The 20304-nt window shown below is 42.4% G+C and overlaps 1 long non-coding RNA gene across 1 annotated transcript in view; it reads right to left on the minus strand.

Annotated features, from left to right (window-relative positions):
- Window positions 1-15495, minus strand: part of LOC113997095 — a 313930-nt gene extending 298435 nt beyond the window's left edge. The window contains exons 1-2 of the long non-coding RNA XR_005566645.1: window positions 15457-15495; window positions 7170-7238 (exon numbers count right to left, since the gene is read on the minus strand). This is a non-coding gene — a long non-coding RNA (uncharacterized LOC113997095). The remainder of the gene's footprint in view (window positions 1-7169; window positions 7239-15456) is intronic.
- Window positions 15496-20304: the final 4809 nt, after the last annotated feature.

Below are 20304 nucleotides of genomic sequence, written 5' to 3' on the forward strand. Positions count from 1 at the left end.
CTGGTGGAGTAAATCTGAAACCAGAAGTTGACAGTCTGTGTCAACATTGTTAACGCTTCCACAGCTGAGGATGTCAGCAGGAATGCTCAGCTGAACTTCTGCAGTCTCCTGTTTTTTTCCTCAGTGCTATAAAAAAAAAAAAATTAAAAAAAAATCCTAATATGTCCCCACAATCTGTCTGTACAACTCCTCTAATCTCCAGAACACCTCCACAACTGTTTCTTCTGCCTTGTTCCTCTTCCAAAGTCCTGCTTTCTGCCACCGTGCCCTGCCCTGATGCACGGGGTATGCAAAGTGTCCAACAGGAGAAGGTTTGCTTCCAAACCCACAAAAGCCTTATTCCCTACCAATATCAAACTCTCAAACCAGACAGGAAATAAAAATAACTGAAAGACATTTATTTGAAGCTCGCTCGGTTCAGCCCAAGTTTAAGATTTATGGAAGCATAAGATACGACTCAGGGGGATGTTGAGGTTGGCAAGAGTGGACACAAAACCGTTGTGCTGGGGAGGACCCCCTTCCACAAAGGACAGCAGAGCTCCAACACACTCTATGAAGCAGCTGAGCAAGAATTCCTGATGCTTTTCCTCAAAAAATGACACAGCTGCTAGTTGGACTATGTCAAGCCACAGCACTGTCCTCAGATGTCCTCTCCCTGGGCTTTCAGAAGTTCACAGGTTATAAATACAATTACTTCCTCTGCTTGGACAGAAAACCTTGTCCTGCTGAACTGCCTCCTTCTCAGGTTGCCCACTTGACTTTTATGCCCTTCTCGCTGCCTCTTGCTGGGCTGACACGGTGCCACAATGGTAGCAGGAGAAAGGTTTCTGCTGTCATACTAAAAATAATTTCCCAAGCCCAGCCTAGGCAGATTTACAACCAGTTAACAGTCTGATCATTTGAGTGCATCACATATTTGGTAGGATTTTAGAAACATAATCTATTTGTTTTCATTTTGGCTTTTTCCTCTTTATTTTTCTTTTTCCCTACCATTTACTCTCACCAACGGGTCTGTTGAGATGCAAAGCAAATCTGTTCTATGTACCAAACTATTTATGTTATAGCTTTTTTTGGTTTATTTGCAGAACACCACTAAGCAATGCCTGTTGTTCCTTCTCTTTTGTGCACACTATATTTACCTGCTCTATCAGATTAGGAGTGTTATAGGAATATACTGATTCTGGAATGAGGTTTGGAATTAACTGTGTAGATCCTGTTCCTCGTGTGTCTATGGTTATTTATATACATTATGGCCAACCTCAGTCAATACATGCCATTTGCAAATTAAATATAGAGGTTTTTTTCAAACAGCTGAAAACTGTTTTCTTTCAAAACTCATTTCAGAAAAATTCTGTCAACTTCTTATAAATGTCATTTAAAGGATGCCCAGTGCAAACACAGTTATTTATGGCCAGTGTTTTTGTATTTGGACCAGTGCCCCACTTCTATGCATTGTCACCTCTACCCTGAGTTTGGAGGGGAGGATGAATGGGAGGAGTGGAAAGGCTGCTATAATGAAATTTAAAATAACCAAAAGGTCCTTTGGCAGCTTCCTTATTCCCTGAAAAATTAGTGCACTGCCTGGAAAATTCAAGAAAACCTGATCTGTAACTCCAGTGGAAAACCTCTAGTCATCTATTGTCCAGATATGAGAAATGTTACTTTTCCTCTTCCAGACATGCTGCGAGCAGCAATCCAGCTGAGTGCTTTGCAGGGATGGGAAGGCCACTGGAGACCAACTGCAGTCATCTGCCCTGGCTTCCTGGATGACACAAGCCATGGAATTTCAAAGCCTATAACTCCTGCTACAGCAACAAGCACGCTCATCAGAAAGCCATCCACTCTTGATTTAAAGACTTCCAGTGATGGAGGTCCACAATGTTCCCGGATAATTTTTTCCAACCCTGTTAAATAAGCTCATTGTTCAAAAGGCAGCCTTCCTCCTGCTTTGAATGGATCCTCCTTCTTCTGTTTGTTGGCTCCAGTTATACCTTCATCTGTCAGAGCAGAGCAAACTGCACAGTCACAACCTTCTGACTGTGACAAAATTGTTCACTGTGAACAAAGCACTTCTTACAGTAAGAGCTTGAGCTTTTTTCATCTTTTGATTCAAAGGAGTTATTTATTTACTCTGGTTTAAATAGTGTATGGAAACAGTCCCTTGGCAGAGACTGGGTCAAGTTTTACCACAAGGGTAGCTGATATCTGGTTTAGACTTCCCAGCCTTTAATATTACATTTAATTACTATTATTATAAGAGTTAAGAACCCCTCAATACACTTCAGCTCCATCCACCATGCCAGAACTGAGCAGATGAAACACCAGCATGAGCAGCCAGGGTGAAGGTCTCATTCATCAACAGCAGAGTGACGTGAGACTGGCAAACATCTGATTCTACTTCCAGGAGACATCACTCAATGCAAGGAATACCCATAGCACTCTGTATCCCATCCTGTTTGGAAATTAAAAGCTCAGGATGAAAAGAGACAAATAAAATCCCACTTCTTCCAGCCCCTTCCTGCACCCCAGACAGTTATTACACTGTAAATACTTTTGCTGCTTCGTGCACATTCATGAAAAATGGATGCAAAGACATTTTGAACAGGCCTGAGCTGAAATCAGCCTTCCCTCTCCTGCTCAGGAGGGCCAGGGTGTGCACGGTCAGCTGGCACTTTTAGGAGCAGCATTTAGGCTGAGCTGAGATTTATTTAATGCCACCTTGGTGACTGGCACCTCGAGGACTGAGGGAACAGAGCCATGAATTACAGCCACTTGCTTCTCCTTCCTGAGAGTTTATAAATCGAGGGTATCACCCCGTATTTCTCATGTAGAAGTTCCCTTTAAAGATAGCACTCCTTCTGCATTTGGAGCTTATTCTGGAAGTCTCTTAACTAATGCCTGAATCCAGTTCAAATCCAGTCCCAATGCTGACATTTGGGCATGCTTCTCTCCAGTATTTTCTCAGGCAAAACTCCATTGGCTTTGCAAAGCATTTTGCTTGCTCAAGAACATCAGGTTTGACCTTTCAATTGCACAGTGACAATTAATAACAGCTCAAAACAGAGATTTTTCTTTTTTTTTTTAACACAATAAAAAAATCCACTCTGTTACAGAATGTTTGCTGCCACTGAAGCTTTCTTCACCCAAAACCAACAGAAGTGAAGTGTTTTTTTCCAAAGCTGCTTCAACATCTCTTGAAGAGCCTCTACAGAGTTCAAGAGCTATTAAATCAGCACCTTCTGAGTGCCCATGCTTGCATCAAATTCAGCAGCTCATTCACTCTGATTCCCATATATATAGATGCAGCTATAATTCCTATATACATCTAACCCAGCTATACACGTCTGTGAGGGAGTGGGAGTGAGAGCTCAGCTCCCATCCTGTCCCTCTATCCGTTTGTAAATGTTTTTTTCCCCTTTTGACCTTAAGACAAGCGAGGGAGATGGTGTGGTTTGGAGTCCAGTCTAATTTATCTCCTCCGTAAATCTTGGGAATTGCTATCTAAACAACTGTTCTGGAAAGCCAAGCCTTTGACTGATTGGTCCCACGTGTCACAGGGCCAGGTCAGAGAGGTATCTCTTTCCTTGCTCCATGAATGGGAGAGGGAGCCCAGCATAAATTTCATGCCAAATCTATGTTTATTTAATTACAATATTAACTAGAGGTGACAAGGAAAGCTGCCACTGAAAGGAGGAAGGTGACTTTATACTGTGGAGGAGACCAGGTGAGTAACTGCAAATTTATGAGCTAATCCATCATCTCAGTCCGTCCATTCATCCAGTCACACTTTTTTATTTTTTAATTCTGACATTTAAATCAGAATCCACTTTCCAAAAGCTCCCTCATCTTTCCAGTGGCTGGAAAAGAAACACTGAATTATGCCCAGATCACCCAGCTCAGCCCAGGGATTGCCTACAAAGTTGAACAAGAGGCACTTTACTCTCCTTTTCAGACTTGCCTGCTCTTGAGACCTCGGTAAAATCTTGGCCCCTCGGAAGAGAAAAGAAAAATTCCCACTTATTTTGTCAGAACCAAGATTTCCCTCCTCATATGTCCTAGCTAGAAAAGCCTAGAAAAGCAGCAACTCTGAGTAGTTTGGGATTTCTTTCTATCTATATTCTCTCCCAAGGTTGCTAATATTTTCTTTAGAGTGTGGCTAAAGCTCAGATGAGAGCTCTACTCCTGGATCCATTTCCTTGAGATGCAACCATGGAAAGAAAGCTGACCCTGGAGACAAAGTGCTGCCCAGCACCTCCAGCACTGCTGGTGAAATACCTGTTTCTGCTGTGCTTTTTAATGCTATTTTCCTGGTCTCTCTATCTTATGATGCCACATTTTGGTAGCACCCGAGTGCTGCCCTGAGGCATCAAACTGCCCCAAACTGAGAGCACTCACAGTGTGGATACAAGATGGGTTTCTATCTGCCCTGTCTTTGGGAGTTATTAACTCTGCTTTTAGATAATATTTCCTCAAGTGCATTGATTTGTGATTTTGAGATAAATGGATTTCCTGGTTTTCTGTTGTTATTTAGTATGGGGTAGATTGGGTTGTGGTGGGGTTGGAGTCTTGAGGTGGGATTAGGGTCACAAGTTTTCCAGAGGAAGATTTTGTGATGTTTCCCACTGATGGTCAGACCCTTTACTGCTTTTGGAAGACCTTGTGTGGTCAGATCCTTTTGCCAAATAATGGTTTATTCTTCAGCTGTCCTTCCCCATTTGCACAGAAACGCAGCTATAATTGCATTTATTAGCTTCAAAACAAGCCCTGTGTGTCCACAACTCAAACCAGAGATGGTTTGTTCCATAGTTTGATGGAATCTACATCACCTAGAGTAGCTGCCAAAGAACTGACCACCCTGTGTCAGCACCTGGTACAGAAGAGTTTCAGAGATCATATCCTCTAGTTACTTTGGTTAATGGCATTGTTAATATTTTTGAAATCAAACAAATTTAATTTGGTCATTTCTACCTCCTTCTGAAGCTGCTTCTGACCACGCTGCTGGCAGGGGAAGGAAAAGGGTTTTAGAGCTAACAAGTTTTATAGTGAGGACAGTCTCACTGCACTGATGGAGCCACAGAAAGCTGCTAAAATACTGCTAAATAACATCCAGCCTGAAATTTTCTTCTCAACTCTTCTACCTTCCATTCCAGACCGTGTTCATCTTTCTGCTTGCTGCTGAATTATCTTTTAATCTTTTACCAGTTCCCTGTAAATCTTGCTATCATTGTAACAACAGAACTGAATCATGCTAAGACATACATCTTGGCAGGACCCAGAGCTACAAAACAGGAAGTCTTTAAGATAAGTCCGTAGCTCAGAAAGTCTCACACAGAGGCCCCAGTAACTCCTGAGCTGTAGAATTACCAGGTTTGCCAAAAGCAACAGATTTCCTTCTGATCTCAGAGCAACTGTTTCCACACAAATCACATGTGGAGACATTTTAGAGGAGTTATGTTATCCATGCCTCTTCTGTTTTCTCCTTGCATAGATTCTTGTATTTTGACACTACTTCTCCTCCCATATAAATGACCTAGTAAATTAAATTTATAGCTTCACAACTGGGGTCACATCAGTACAGTTTGTTCTAGTTTGGACTATGGAATAGGAAGGAGTGCTCTTAATGGGTTTAGGATAGACATTACTGCTTGGGAATGGAAACAGTCTCCACCAATCACTAGAACAACAAACTGAGAATTGGGAATCCCTTATTCCATCTTGGCTGGCTGTGTGAACAAATCATGAAGTCTTTCTGTGGCTGCAGTTCCCCCATCAGTGAAGAGGAAATTTGATCGTTGTGCTTTAGAGAGCACTGATCTGCATTGGGCACTGACGTATTGACAGAGAAATGACTACAAACACATAAATCCAGGTCTCAGTGGTAAGGGGTAGCAGTTAAATCAACTGGCTGTTCAGCAGAATGACAACACTCCTATCATGCTCTGGGCACGTTGATTCTCTTACCCAGGCAGCGCTTATCAGATCCATCTTTGGAGCTGGCAGGCACTGTGCTTTGTTCCCGTGTGCTCCGTGTGCTTTAGCCATTTCCTACGCCGAACACAACGAGTGCTGCAGATCCCACAGCATTGTTCACTCCCAGGAATGGAAAAACACTCCTCATAAAAGATTATGGCAACCACTGAACATGCCGTGTGCCAGCGTGTAAAGGCTTCGGGAGAGCGGACAGAACATTTGTCCAACTCCTCCTGTAAAGACGGTTTGCCAGGCTTCAAATTTCCACCCCTTCTCCACTTGGAGATGCCTAATTCCATGTATTGCCATTGGTTGTATAATGCTATTCCTCGCTGGAAAGTTATAAAACAACCAAATAAAGCCTCTGACTTTACAGGCACTATGCAGAGAGAAATGTTGAAATAGAGGGAACACGAGAAGTCAAGACTCACTAACGAATTTGGGTGAGGAGCAGAAGCCAATAGACAAAAACTGCACAGGCAGTTTTGTCACTGCAAGTGACAAATCCCGATAGTGGCAGATTCATAAAAAGCTGAACATGTTTTTTCTGAGAATCTTTCCCAGTCCTGTTCCCCCCCCCAGACAATTGCAGCATTTTGGCTGCCATTTTCCTGCTAAAGGAGGCAAAGTTCAGGAAGCAGGACAGGGAGTCAGCACACTTGGGTTTGGCTCTTGGCTATGCCACTGACCTGCTGTTTGACCTCTTCCTTCGCCCCATGGAAACAACCAGCACCTCTGTGAGTCTCTGTTTCTGTTCCTGTGAGCAGAGCTGTCCCTACATGTGCAATGTGGGTAATGCATCACAAATCCCCAGCCTTGGCCGAGGGCCTCAACATCCTCAAATACTAAAATACATCAAATAATTGCTACTAAATGTCAAAAAATGCACTCTCGGACAACTCAAATGCTTGGCAGAGGGGTTTGTAGAGAAGTGTCATTTTTTCCATTTTCACTTCCTCTCTCTTGTTCAACCCTCAAATTTATATGTAATCCTACAAATATTCATCCAAAAAGTAAGAGTCATTCATTGCTCATCTTTCAGGCCTAATACTGGTGCAGTCCTCACTCAGGTAGTCTACTCACTTTCTAAATTAATAGCTGCTTCTTTGAAGACCCCATTATGCCCAGTGATTAATAAATTGTGCAGTTTATGCTGATGAAGTGCAATAAAACATAAAACTAAGAAAGAAGTCCAGTACCTTACAGCCTTTGATGTGTTCTTCTCCTCCTTTCCTCTGCTGGGCTTCTTTGGCTCTTGGTTTCAATGCCTGGGAATAAAAAATGAAACACTTCAAACCTGTCTGAACAGAATGGCCAAAACACTAAGGAAGTGATATCACACGACTCACTGGAAAGTTCAGCTTCGTGAGGGTTACACCAAAAAGCTCCAATCTGTCCCTAGTCCATACTCTGCAAGGACAGGGCTGTCTGCACTGCAGGAAGGTGTTCGTCCTGCACTCCAAGCCAGGGGCAGTTTGGTGCACACTGGGAGGACCAATGAAATCTTTGTTGCTACTGTGACTTTTTTCATGGAATCCCACAGAAGTGCAGACATGTTATAAATAAACAGGCAGAATGCAGGTAAAACAATCCAAAGCTGTTTGATACACGCTGATTATCCAATACCTCTACATTTCATCACAGGGAATCTGAATAATGCACATGTGTGTTGAGTGTTCATGTTCACAAACCAGAGCAAATGGACAGGCTTGAGTCCTTCCACAGCAGCACATAAAGCCTTAGACTCGGCTTTAGGGTTGACTTTTGGTTAAAGCTGGACTAGAAACAAACAGGGCTGAAAAAATACTGTTCCTCAGCAGTGAGCTCATCCATCCAGTCCTAGTAGGTAAGCTGTATAACAGGAAAAGCCAAGCTGAAATATTTCAACTGCCAAAGATTATGAATCCTTTGTTTTGCTTTGGAAACAAATGCACAGTAGAGAGGAGAGTCACAGGGCAAGGAGGACACAACAAAGGCTTTGTTTGTGAGGGGATGGAACCACTGCTCTCTGGTCAGGGAGGAGGTTGGCTGATGTGTTTTCCATAATAGTCAATTGAACAATCTCAGCACTCAATCCTGGCCAAACACTAATCTGCTGAATTTATTACATTTGGGTTTTCAAATTAAAATTACCATCTGTAACTCGCGTGGCGAACAGCACAGAACATGTGACAAGAGAGGGAAAAAAGCACCTCCTGAAAAGGTGGGCACATTCCTCTTGGTTTGAGGAGCCCAAAGAACTGTGACACTGCACATTGAACATTTTCTTGCTGAGCAAAAACCTTAATAAGGTTATTTGTTAAAAACCCCTCTGTTCACCTCAGTAATGGGCTGTGCAGCCCAGGTCTGGAAATGTAGTTGGTTTGACCAAAGTGATACTATCAACTGAACAAAGCCAAATTTCAGAGGAAAAATGCCATGGTAGCCAGAAATAATACACATACACATAGAGAAGAAAATCCCAGCTTGGGGTTTGGGTTTTTTTTGTTTTGTTTTTAAGATTTCTGCTCTCCCAATCATAAATATTCCCAGGACAACAAAAGCTGATTCACTATTGCAGCTCTGCCGTCTGGGGTGGGTGAAATCCCAGCCCACTAAGCACAGGGTGTTGGGAATTCCACAGGCCCGTTGTGGCACCAAGCTGCTGATGGTGACTTTATGGTCAAATTCCTATTATTTCAAGCAAGGCTGAGGGCTTTTCTCTTTCATTATTACTCTTAGACAAGTGGTCTCTTCAGAAAAGCAGGTCTCAGAAAACAGCAGGTCTATTCATCCTAAACCTCCAAGGCATGAACACCACTCCATCACCCACTTCATCCTTCCAGTTTGATCGGTGCCAAGCCATGGATTTGATATCATTTCTGCACAGAGGTGGAATTGGGCCTGGGTTGAGTTGGAATTTGCACACAGAGGTGCAAATCACCTGCAAAATGATGGTAAAACTGGCCTACCAAAGTGTTCTGAGAACAAGTCCGGGATGGGATGTAGGTGCTCATCTCATCTCTCTTTGCTCTCTAGGAAGAGATTAATTTAGACAAAAAGGTTCTTTTTTTTCAGTCTTTTAGGGTTTTAGTGATGAGATAAGAAAAATCACATGCATGAAGTTAACAAAAAGAGCTTCCTCATCTGGCAAAAAAAGAACAAACAAAGCTAAAAAAATTATAAGTCCCTTGGTCAAAGATACATAAAAAGTTAGCAGAAAAGCTAGAAGTCAAAACTCTTGTTTTTTACTTCAGCCCTTCCTTTCTCATGGTGAAGTAGGCAGGAAAAAGGCTCTCACTGCTTTCCAATAAACAGCACTGGAAATCCATAACTGACTTATTTCACACACAGTGCTTCCTGTCCTTTTCGCTGTGAAAAGAACATTTTCTTTCTTCCTAAGATTGAAGACATAGAAATTTAGGCCACTTTTCCTGTTCCCTTTGCATTTATTCCTGGAGACATTGTTTATTTTGTTGACTTCACCATGGCCTGATTTTTCAACTGAGATTAATGCCAGACTTGCAACCAGCTTGGATGAGTTCAGTCAAGGTCTCAGATATAACTGCTTCAGTGTAAGAAGACAGTATTAATCATATCAGAGTTTTTAGGGGAAAGAGCTTTTTCCAAGCCTCTAATGTGAGCATAGTGTTCCACACAAGTATTCAGTGTCATTGACTCCCACTTCACAAATTAAGAGATCTGATGGATCATTGTTCTTCTCAGATGTAGGATTAACAGAAAGGAACTGATTTTTTAAAAAAATGATGCTGCTTCTATCTGTTCACCTGAGGGGTTAGCACTGAAAGAGTAGGGATGGAAGGAGCTTTGTAGAAAAGCCTCTGAACAAGGATTTGGTTTGAGGTTGTGACCCAGGTCCACACCAAGATTGGACTCTGTCCTTTAGGATTTAAAAGCCATTTAAAAATAAAATCACATAAATTCAGTCATTTTATGTTTCAGTGAGATATTTTTCCTTTTTAAAAAGAAATGCTCATCCCCTGACAAATTCATGGCCAACCCAAAAATGAAAATATTTTAAATTGCATTTTTTAAACAGTGGTAAGAGATACATGTATTTTTTGTCAAACTCATGTGGGAAGTTAAAGCACTGAGTGGATTGATGCCACTGTAACCAACACTTACTGAACTGACAGCAGGACCTCTTCTATAAAAACCAGCAGGAACCCTTTCCTAATTCTTGTTTTTAATCAGTTCTCTGGAATGACTGGTTCATTCAGAGTTGGTAAAGAGATTAGGATTCAAAAAAGAAGGAAAGTCTCTTTTGCTCTTGTACTCCATGCATGAACAGGAAAGCTTGGTTTCCTCCTAGCTATAAATAAAAGTCATGAGAGGATGATACCTAATAATTCTGAAATGTGGAAGACTGTGATAACCAGAGGCTGACCTTTTAATTTCTTGACTTCTATGTTTAACATGTTGGTTTTACATGCAAAATATCTTCAGATAAATATTATTCCCCTATATAAACAGGAACATTAACATAAACAACTAATGAGACGTTTTGGTGGTCTTTTTGTGCCTCGTAGATTATATCCAACTTTTATCTAAATACAGTCCAGGATGATGAACAGGCAAATACTTAGTAGGTAGTTAGTTAAATGAAATATATTTTTCATCTTTTTCTAACATAATTCAAAATCTAGCAAACTTTGATAATTAAGACTCATAATGTTTTGTTTAACTAATTGCTGAATATATACATAGGGATAATATTATAGCAAAAAAAGGTCAGGCCCAAGGAAAACTTTTAGTAGAAATACATCAGTGAACATCCAATTTTCCAAGATTTCAAAGCAGATATAAAACAAGGCTGAAGGGGTTTATTCGGTAGCTTGTTTAGATCAGGACCTCACATTTATCATGTGATAAATATGATCATCTCACTGATCATATTTAAACCCAGAAAGGGTATCTTTGCCACCCACTGCTTTTCCAGCAAGCAGCAGAATTTTCCTGCCTTCTCTACTCCCCAGAGGCAGAGAAGCCCCTTTTCTGGGAGTTCTTCCCCAAAAAAGAACCATATTGAGAAAATACAGTTTGGAGGCATCTCAGCAGTGGGCTCCTGCTCTACGTGTCCTTTTCTCACTCCGTCTCTGGTGGGTTTTGATCAGGTGCACAAACAGTTCTCCTTCCTCTCCCATAACCCTAAAGATCCTCTGTCCTGCTGTCTGTCATGTTGTTCCAAACATCTGCCCTGCAGCAAACACCCCCAGTCCCGAGGATATCGCAGCAGGAGTCGGAAGAACTTTTTTATTGTCACTGCCAATATTTCACGTGATTTCACAGAAAGAATATGTGCCCCACTTCCAGAATGTTCCCTGCCATCCACGGGTGTGCACTCCCCAGAGCAAAGAGAACCACGGGCAGAGGGCTGTGCAGAGTCTGGGGAGGGGGAACAGCTTGGCTGGTGTTTGTTTGTAGCTGCTCTGTGGAGCAGAGAGAGTTCCCAAGATTGCCATTGGTGTCGTTAAGCTGACGTGAACATAATGGAAATGGTGTGTAACTCCCCTGTCCTCAGCCACCAAGGCTCTGTCAGCCTTTACTCAGTGTCCCAACGCCCCCTCCCTCATCCTCCTGAAAAGCAAACGAGTCGTTCTGCCTCTGTTGTTTCTTCCAGAGGCAAACCCAGCAGGGCCCTCCTTCCCTCTAACTCAGAGGTTTGTGTTTTAGTAACTTGAAACATCCTGTAAAACCTATCAGGATTAGTTCCCAGTATAGAAGCACTTGTACTTGATCCAAGCCAATCAAATGTTCCTCAGATATTAAGCCCCAGGGTTTAAGTGAGCACACCCGACGTATTAAGCAAAAATGACCTCCTTAGTGCTGCTACTACATTCTCCTTTTTGACCCCTTTTGACACAATTTTGGCTGAGACAAGACAGAGAGTTAAAGCCATTGTGAAAGGGCCAAAAATAATATAGTTAAGTGTGTGTCTGATGTCACCAGGATGTTATATCCTTAGACAAAAAAAGCTGGGCTTACATAGAACTGGACATTTTTTACATACTGGTAAAACGGGCTTTTTAATAGATAACATTTTGCTTTCAAACTCATATTTCAATCTTGCCCAACGGAATTAGAAATCAAATTAAGGGGTTTAGGAGCTCACATTATAATCAAACACAAGTCAGGACTTACAAGTCATGTATGACCTGGCAGTCCAGAGGTTATGGTGAGTAAGAAGGTAGACCACAGAAAACCAAAGAACAGGAAACTTTCAGTCTAGTGTTGATGGAAAAGCTTTGGATTAGATGGATGCAGTACTGAATAACTTATTTCAAAGCAAACAGCTCTAACAGAAGCTTCTGACCCCTTTACAGAGGAAACACTGAAGATGGATAAGGTAAGAACTCAGAGGAGCACGTTAAGCTGCAAAGTCTCCTTCTGAGTTATATACAGCAAGAACTGTGTTTACTCAGCTCCACAGAGTGACTTCCCCTTCTTCCATCCACAGGCTCCACTGACTGACTGACTTCCTCCATTTCCAAAGCCAGGATTTATTACCCCATGAAGGTTGGTTTGATGCTCAGTTCATCTGCACGCCCAGGCAACTGAATGGAATTTCTGGAAGGCCACGGATGTACAACACTTAAACAATTCAGTTCAGTCCTCTGTCAAAACCACTGCACGGAAAGAACTTCTTTTTCCACCAGTGGCAATTTTGGAAACCTCCAGATGCTGACAATTTATAACATGAATTTATAAAATGGCAAAGCCTCTCAGTGGGATTAAAATCAATACTATCCAACATTTCCCCATTTTTGAGAGGGGTCTTAAAGTTGGAACGTGGCAGATAAACACGAGCTTCTATCACTGGCAGATATTAAGGGGCAATAAACGAAATGGCTCAGAAATGTAGGTTCCCACAGTCAGTTCTAAGACTGTATGAGGCTGTGCTGCCTTAGCTCCAGTATTGTCCTGGATCCAGGTGAATAGGAGGCTGATGTTAATTTTAATTCTGACCACTAAAATGCAACACAACTCATCAAATTAAAAGGAGGCTGGGCTGAAAACAGGAGCTGATTTACTTGAGTGAACCTAGGCTTGGTTAAATTTCTGAAAATATAATGTAACACTAATAACTTTGAGCGAGGCTGGCTCTTTAATTTCCATTGGAATAAAAGCAAACAGACGTCTCCAGGGTAAAATGAACAAAACAAAAAATATTATAAATTGGACGAAAAGCTGTACATGCAGTTCCCATTCCTATTAGTTATGAGCATTCATCTCTGAAAACATGTGTCATCGGTTGCTACAGCTCAGCTGATGACTGGCAACTTGAGGCCAAAATCCACCTAGAGGCAGCCTCTCGTGCTGGCTAATGTTTAAAAGGACATTAATTTCAATTAATATTTAGGGAGTTCAGGTTAAAGAACAAATCTATAAAATAAAAGTTGATAAAACTCAAGATACATTTATTTCCAGGAGCAGAGTCCTCCTCGGCCTTTCTGTTTTGGGTAAACCTGCTCTGATACCTTTAGGCTTTCACTGGGAAGGCTTCTCATGACAAGGATATAAGAACTCCAGTTTGGCTCTTTCTCTGAGGTAGAAACTTGAATTCAAAAGAATCTAGTCCTGTATAAGTCCAGACTAGTCCTATATAAGCCCACACTAGCCCAAGCCACTAAATGTCCAAATTCTCTTCTGGGGTGAATCAGTAAAGCTCAAACCCATGCACTGCCCATGCTTTTTAATAACCACTCAGGTACAAGGCATTTGAGATCTGATTCCTTATTCCAGGCAATGATCAGATCCATATTACCATATAACTACAAAAAATGTTTTTATATTTTAAAAATATTGCAAGATTTTGGCCCAAGTGAAAAAAAAAAAAAAAAGGAAGAAAAGAGCTATTCTATTTTAAAACCTCCATGAAATTTTTCTGGTCCTAACTTTGTGGTTTTCTGACATGACATCTATTCCTAGATATCAGATGTTAAGAAATACCAGATCACATTAAGAGGCAAATTAACTTGATTTTCTTTCCAGATCAAGAGCACCTGACCTGGGCCACAATTACTAAAGACAATATCCTGTTCTATCATAAAGATCAGTATTTGCTGATTCCACTGCTTTTTGCCGTACTCAGCCTACAAAACTTGCTCCAAAACCTCTGAGAAAACACAGGGTTTGTTTGGAAACAGGTAGAAACTGCATACTTGGCTGTCACTTCTCTGAGCCTAATTTATAGATTAATTTAAACATTCTGGATGGCTCCTTGCTTAAAACCTTTCCCCATCAGAGCACAGCAATAGTGCAGGAGGCCTTGGAGTGGGAGAGACAGTGGGATGGACACAGTGGTGCAACTGAGCTACTGGAAGCAACACAGGGAATGTTTAGTGCAGAAAGGGAATGGAGGGCAGCCTGGAACAGAGATTGGTGTCAAGGGGGAAATCCTGCAGCGAGGAATATACTGAGCCCAGAAACTGCCTCTGGTTTTATTACTATTTATAATTATAAATAAATGAGGGTAAGTTTTAAAACTTTCCTTTCACGGCAAAATCCCAAGGTCCTGGGAATCACCAACGCCACAAATCCCACAAATAGATGAGTGAGAGGAAGAGCTGAAAACCTGCAGCTGCACAGGGTCTGTCACCTACGGGCTCCCACTCCTTCACCTCCCAGAGCTCCTCACCTGCACTGGCAGGTGAGCACCAACTCAACACTAAGCTCAAGCAGCACTGGCAAGTTTTAGAGTAAATCCAGGGAATTTACAGTGTGCCAGGACACCAGGTTTGTTGCTTCCCTGTGAGATCCTCGGGGGTTAACCCAGACATTCATTTCACCTCTGCTCTCTCTGATGGTAACACAACTGCAACTGCCACGAGGCCCTTCTGCTGGAAATTTGGGAACCACTTAAATCCCAGGGAGAGAGAAAGCACACAAACTACCTTCAAATCATGTAGAAACTTTGCTATGAATCGCTTTCATTCTTTGCAAAAACCACCAGTGTTTTTTCTTTTACAGCAGGTCCTCAGCAATCCCAGCTGTTAGATCACATAGCTCAACAGAAGGTCTCACATTACAAGAGTTATTAGAGATAACAGTAAATATATTATTGAAAATAAGGTATTTTGTGGCTGCTCCTGCACAACACAAGGAGTCTGGGAACGAAAATTGCTTGTCTTAAAAATCATTTCAATTTGGCCAGCTTGCAATGAACACAGCCACGTGCCAGTCCTGGGATGCTCTGCCTGCACAAGAATTCCTGAAATAGCTTCACTGTCACTTGGGAAACTCATTAAAAACAGTTTCTCTTGAATGTGTGGACCAGTAGGAAATTTTTCCATGTAAAGCATCCTGTATGTCCCTCAGTCCGGTCCCCTCCAAAGCGGGGCTTTGCTTTCCATACCAAACTGCAACTTTCCATCAGAAAGGCTAAAATCCACCCAGCAAAAAGATTTTCAGCTTTTCAAAGTGACAGAAGTTCCTCAGGAAAATAAAATGCCCCTCCTCTTTCTTAAAAGCATAAATGATACTCACATGCAATGTTTCACTGCTGCTGTTGCTTCTTATCTGCCTGCCTGAAAGTAGAAAAAAACCCAAAAAAACCAGTTTTTTAATAAATATTTTCAAGTTGCACAACTAATGCATTTTATTTTGTTTATAAAACACAGGGGAAAAACGTATCAGGTTTATTTCCACTAATCAGCAAATATTTCTCTGTGGGCCATTTCAAGGAAGTGGAGAAAATAGATAACTCTAAGAAAGAACAGAACAATATTAGTCAGGGTCTGTCTTTATCTTAGCACAGAACAGTGCAAATGAGGTGCTCAGAGGGAGACTGAGCATCGGCTTTTCAAAATTGGTTAAGCACAGGTAGGCACTTAATAGGGCTCTCAAAGGTCTCTACAACTTGCATGGGTTACACAAACATTTAGGGCATCTAGATTTCCAGTGAGGCCACACAGGGATTCACAAAGACAAAATACCTTTTTCTGAAACTAATGTAACACTACCTAATCCCATTTAATGAGTTAATGTACTAAAAAAAGTGCCATTTCCACAGGAAGAAGAAATATCTACCTCCTGTAATCCTGACAGGCAACGATGCTCAAACCCTTACACAGAAGAGCAGTGGGTTTTTCTTACAAGACTGAAGCCTCCAAACGTAACTCTGGAGATACGGAAGGTGGAATTTGTTGTAAAACTGCCGCAGAATCGGGATTTATGATAATGATTTTTTTGTTTCTGTGGCTACAATAAAGCACAATTTAAATGTGAACTGAGCTCAGAGATGTTTTTCATTCTGTCAGGACTCTCAGTTTTGCTCTCAATGCCATGTTTGCAGTCTAGTTGTAGCCAAAGAGAAACAACTGTATCTTGCTATGTGTTAGAACAATGAGTTACCTCTTTACTTTTCTGTGCTTATTTCAGAAGTACCATTCTCTGCACTTTACAGCTAAATTCTCTAATATTTCCCCCCTCTGTTCCTTACAGCAGAGTTTGGAAAAGGAAACCCCTGGCTGTGCCATCCACAATGGATGTGTCATCCCAGCAGCCAACCAGCTACACTGGGGCCAGGTGGCAAACACCCCCTAAATGCTGCCTTCAAACATCTCTCAGTCTATCCAGGGAGCCTTTTCCTCACACCAGATAAAATTCTGGGCATAGAAAGGACCTGGCTGAGGGAGAGAAGGAGAAATAATATGGGATTTCCAGTTTCTTTTTCAGTCACTAAGAAAATATCCTTTGAAATAACAATCCTTAAGGTGAAAAAACATTTTTACTGCTCCAAGATGTGATTTTTACTTTTTTTTTACTTTTTTTTTCTTTTCTTTTTAAAGCAGAACAGAACTCATGCATGCTTTGGTCATTTGTGAGCCCTGGCAGGTTTCAGAGAGGTTCAGAACTATGGGATATACAGTTTTATCCCTGCATTTGGAAGCTTGCTGCAGGAAAACCTCTGAGAGTGGAGGGACCTCTCCTGTGCCTCTCGACAGGGTCTGAGCACTGGAGAACCAGAGATTTGGAATGGCAGCACCATCCAGACTGGCCCTTTCCAGCCCAAATGCTCAGCTCAGCAGTACAATTAAATCCAGTTCTTGCTTCCCAGACCCACAAAGCCCAGCCATGTCACAACTGAGCAGCCTGAATAATATCTGTCCTTCCCAGAGGACCTTCCTGTACAAGTACCAAAGCCTTAGTTTGGTTTTTTCCATGTCAGCCAAGAGCTGATCCATCCCTCACCACACAAGGACACTTATTGAATGTTGTCAGAGAAGGAAGTGTACCACCTACTGAGTCACCCATGCCACATCCTAACACCTGGCTTTGGCCTTGCTGGGCTGCCACTTAAACATGAATCTACCCTGAGTACAGATGTAGTAAATGTCTATAATAAAACCTCAAACCACACAACACTTTCCTGGATGGGAGGTAGTATACTGTGATCCCCTACAGTTCATGGACTTCCAGAAGAAAACCGAAATTCATGTGCTTTGCTTTTATTCAGTTTCGGGGGTAACAACCGTGCATGTCACACCCTGAAGCAAGGCATAAAATTAACCTTCCTTGAAATCAGAAATAAAATCACAGCTACAAGTTATTTTTCTTTTACACTGACTGCACAAAATCATGGCCAAATCTGCCAAGGTGTTAGAAGACTAATCTCCCATGTACCTTAACCATCTCCTCTGTGAAAATTCATCCAAATTCTTATCATTCTCACAAGACTCCTGAACATAAAATACAGGATTTTAAAAGCCCAACTATAGACATTTCTTACAAGTTAAATTCTCGCTTGCTGGGCAATGAATCATTTGCCATCCCCAGTACGCCCCATAGTTGACAAACAAAGCTGTATTTGCCACCCTATTCCAAAACATGGTACGGCGGCGGCGTATTTTGGGAAACGATGCTTCATTAAGAAAACATGGTCTAGGGCAGCACAGTGATACAGGAGTCACCCAAATGTGCTACATCCTGTGACTGGCTCTGAAGTAAGTGTGAAATCAGTCACCAGAGGAAGCCACTCTTTTCTCGGGGACATGAGCTCCCAGCTGGGCTCGCTCACCTTCCGTCTGTCCCACCACAACCCCTTAAACCCTCCTGAGCAGCTGAGCCCCTGGGACGCCCCCAGGGCAGGAGGATCCAGCCCACACCCTTCGAAGGCACTTTCCCCCGCAACGCGCTGCCACATTGTTGCCACATTGTTTCCACAACAAAATCCATGTTTATCTACCTAAAGCTCCCCTTCCTTCCGGATCTGCTGCCTGAAGAAATGAAACAGCTCCGTGCTCAAGCTCAGAGCCCAAACCCATAAATGCACAGTTGGAGGGGAAGAAGAGGGAAGAGAGGGAAGAGAGTAATGACAAAGAGGGATCCTTTTTAAGTCTGAATTTCTTCCATCTTTCAAACCGATGCTTGCAATGTGTAATTTTGAAACATTTTATGTGCAGGAAGTATTTGCAACGTATTCTTTTTTAGATACAGAATATCAAGAGCATCACCCACATTAGTGCCTCTTTGCACAGGAGGGAGAGAAACCAAGGAAATGCAGACAGCTCCAAAAGCAAACTCACCTCAGCACATACAGCCCAAAAAAAATGCTACTAATGGTTCAGTGAGATGCTCCAGCACAGATGGAACAAGGGAGACCACTCCTGAACAGGAACAGGGTAATGAGGCATTAACGGCAGCAAGAGTGCATTCTCTTTTCTCAGTGTACCCTTTTTCAACTGACAGCACTACAATTAAGTAGCAAAGGGCCCCTGCCTCAGTGGGACTGCAACATCACCTTTCTCCAGAAGTACCCAGCAAACCACAGCAGGCAATTACAACTTCTTTTTTTTTTTTTCTCATTCTATGAAAATAAACTTGAGTTTTCTAGGACACTTAATGAATTTCCCCATAACTTTCCAATTTTCTAATAGAATAATTATTTTTATCATCACTCAGACAGTCACATTCTGAAATATAAATATGTCAAGTTAAAAAAAATCATTTGTCCTGTGCACAGAGCTCAGCTTCTGGAAGTGCTCGAGGTCAGGTTGGATGGGACCCTGCTCTAGTGCAAGGTGTCCCTGCCCACAGCAGGGGGTTGGAACTGGATGGTCTTTAAAGTCCATCTTGTCTGAGCCACAGCAGGACCCTCCAGTGCAACTGCAGGTCCTGACACTCCAAGGCTGCTTGTGAAATCCACCTTCTACCCGTTAAATCAAAACATAAAGACTACAGAGGGGATCTCCCAGTTTTGTGTTTGTAAGAGGAATAAGCTCCTTAAACAGCTCCATTTCCTCTAGGTTATGGACTAACTTCCAATGCCAGCGGCTTTGGATGCAAAGCCAGAGCAACCTGGCTTCAGAGGAACTACTTCACATTTCAGCCTGATGCCTCAGACTGAATTCACGTTGAGGGGATGAGGCTATCACGTCAACACTCTTGCTTAATGTTTTGAGTCATGTATTATATTACTCACAAGACACAGTAATTGTCTTTCCATCCTTTCCCCCCCCTCACTGAGACGAATAACTTCTCTTATGGGGCAGGTTTTCCTAGGTGCTTTTGGTTAGAAACAAATGGGTCACCTTCCCAGAAGGCCACCGAGCAGACAAAAAAAAGCCCAACCAGAAACCTCCACAAACCCCCATGACTTAAAATTATCAAATAAACCTGAAGTGAAAAGAAAAGTTGCAGGTTGCTATTTACTTGTGAAAGGGATGTAGGTGGTCTCAGTCCTGGGGGTTGCAAGTACCATTAGAGGAGCATCACTGTGCAAACCTCTGGGTACAGCCACTGGTCCAGACATTCCCTGGGTGCAAATCGTTCCAGCTCCAACAAGGCCCCTCCACTCACTCCCCTGCCGTCCAGTAAATTATGCATAACTTATTATTTTTGTCCCAGCTGGTTATTCTGTTTTTAAATAGAAAAAAACCCGAGGGCCTTCTCAGGTGCAGCCTCCACACTTGGGATTACAGAAACGAAAAGACAGGGAGCAGCCGGGCTTTGCCTCTGTCCTCAGTTCACTCTGGTGCAGTTCGGTGCCAGAGGGATCAGGAAAAGGCTCCACACTCCAAGCGCGTTGCTGCTCTTCCCTTCCACTGCTGTGATATTAAGCCATCCAAGAAAACGGGGGGAAAAAAGTTCAATTTACACAGAATGCCCCAAGCGCCCATAAGCGGGACACGCCAGTACTCCCGGCACATCCCTTGCTTTTCAAATCGTTTTTCAACTTTACAGCTCGATGGTATAACAAAAACAGCTGCGCGGAGTTGTTCTGAATCCCTCCCTAACTTGTGCCTCCCTATTTGTGCCTTCCCTCGCTGCTGCCGTTCAGCAGCTCCTCAGCCCCTTCTCCTCATGGCACATCATCGGTTCGCAGGGCACCAG

This window comes from Pipra filicauda, unplaced genomic scaffold (assembly GCF_003945595.2).
Source record: "Pipra filicauda isolate LSUMZ 115617 unplaced genomic scaffold, ASM394559v2 scaffold77_size3566232_pilon, whole genome shotgun sequence".
Classification (NCBI taxonomy): domain Eukaryota; kingdom Metazoa; phylum Chordata; class Aves; order Passeriformes; family Pipridae; genus Pipra; species Pipra filicauda.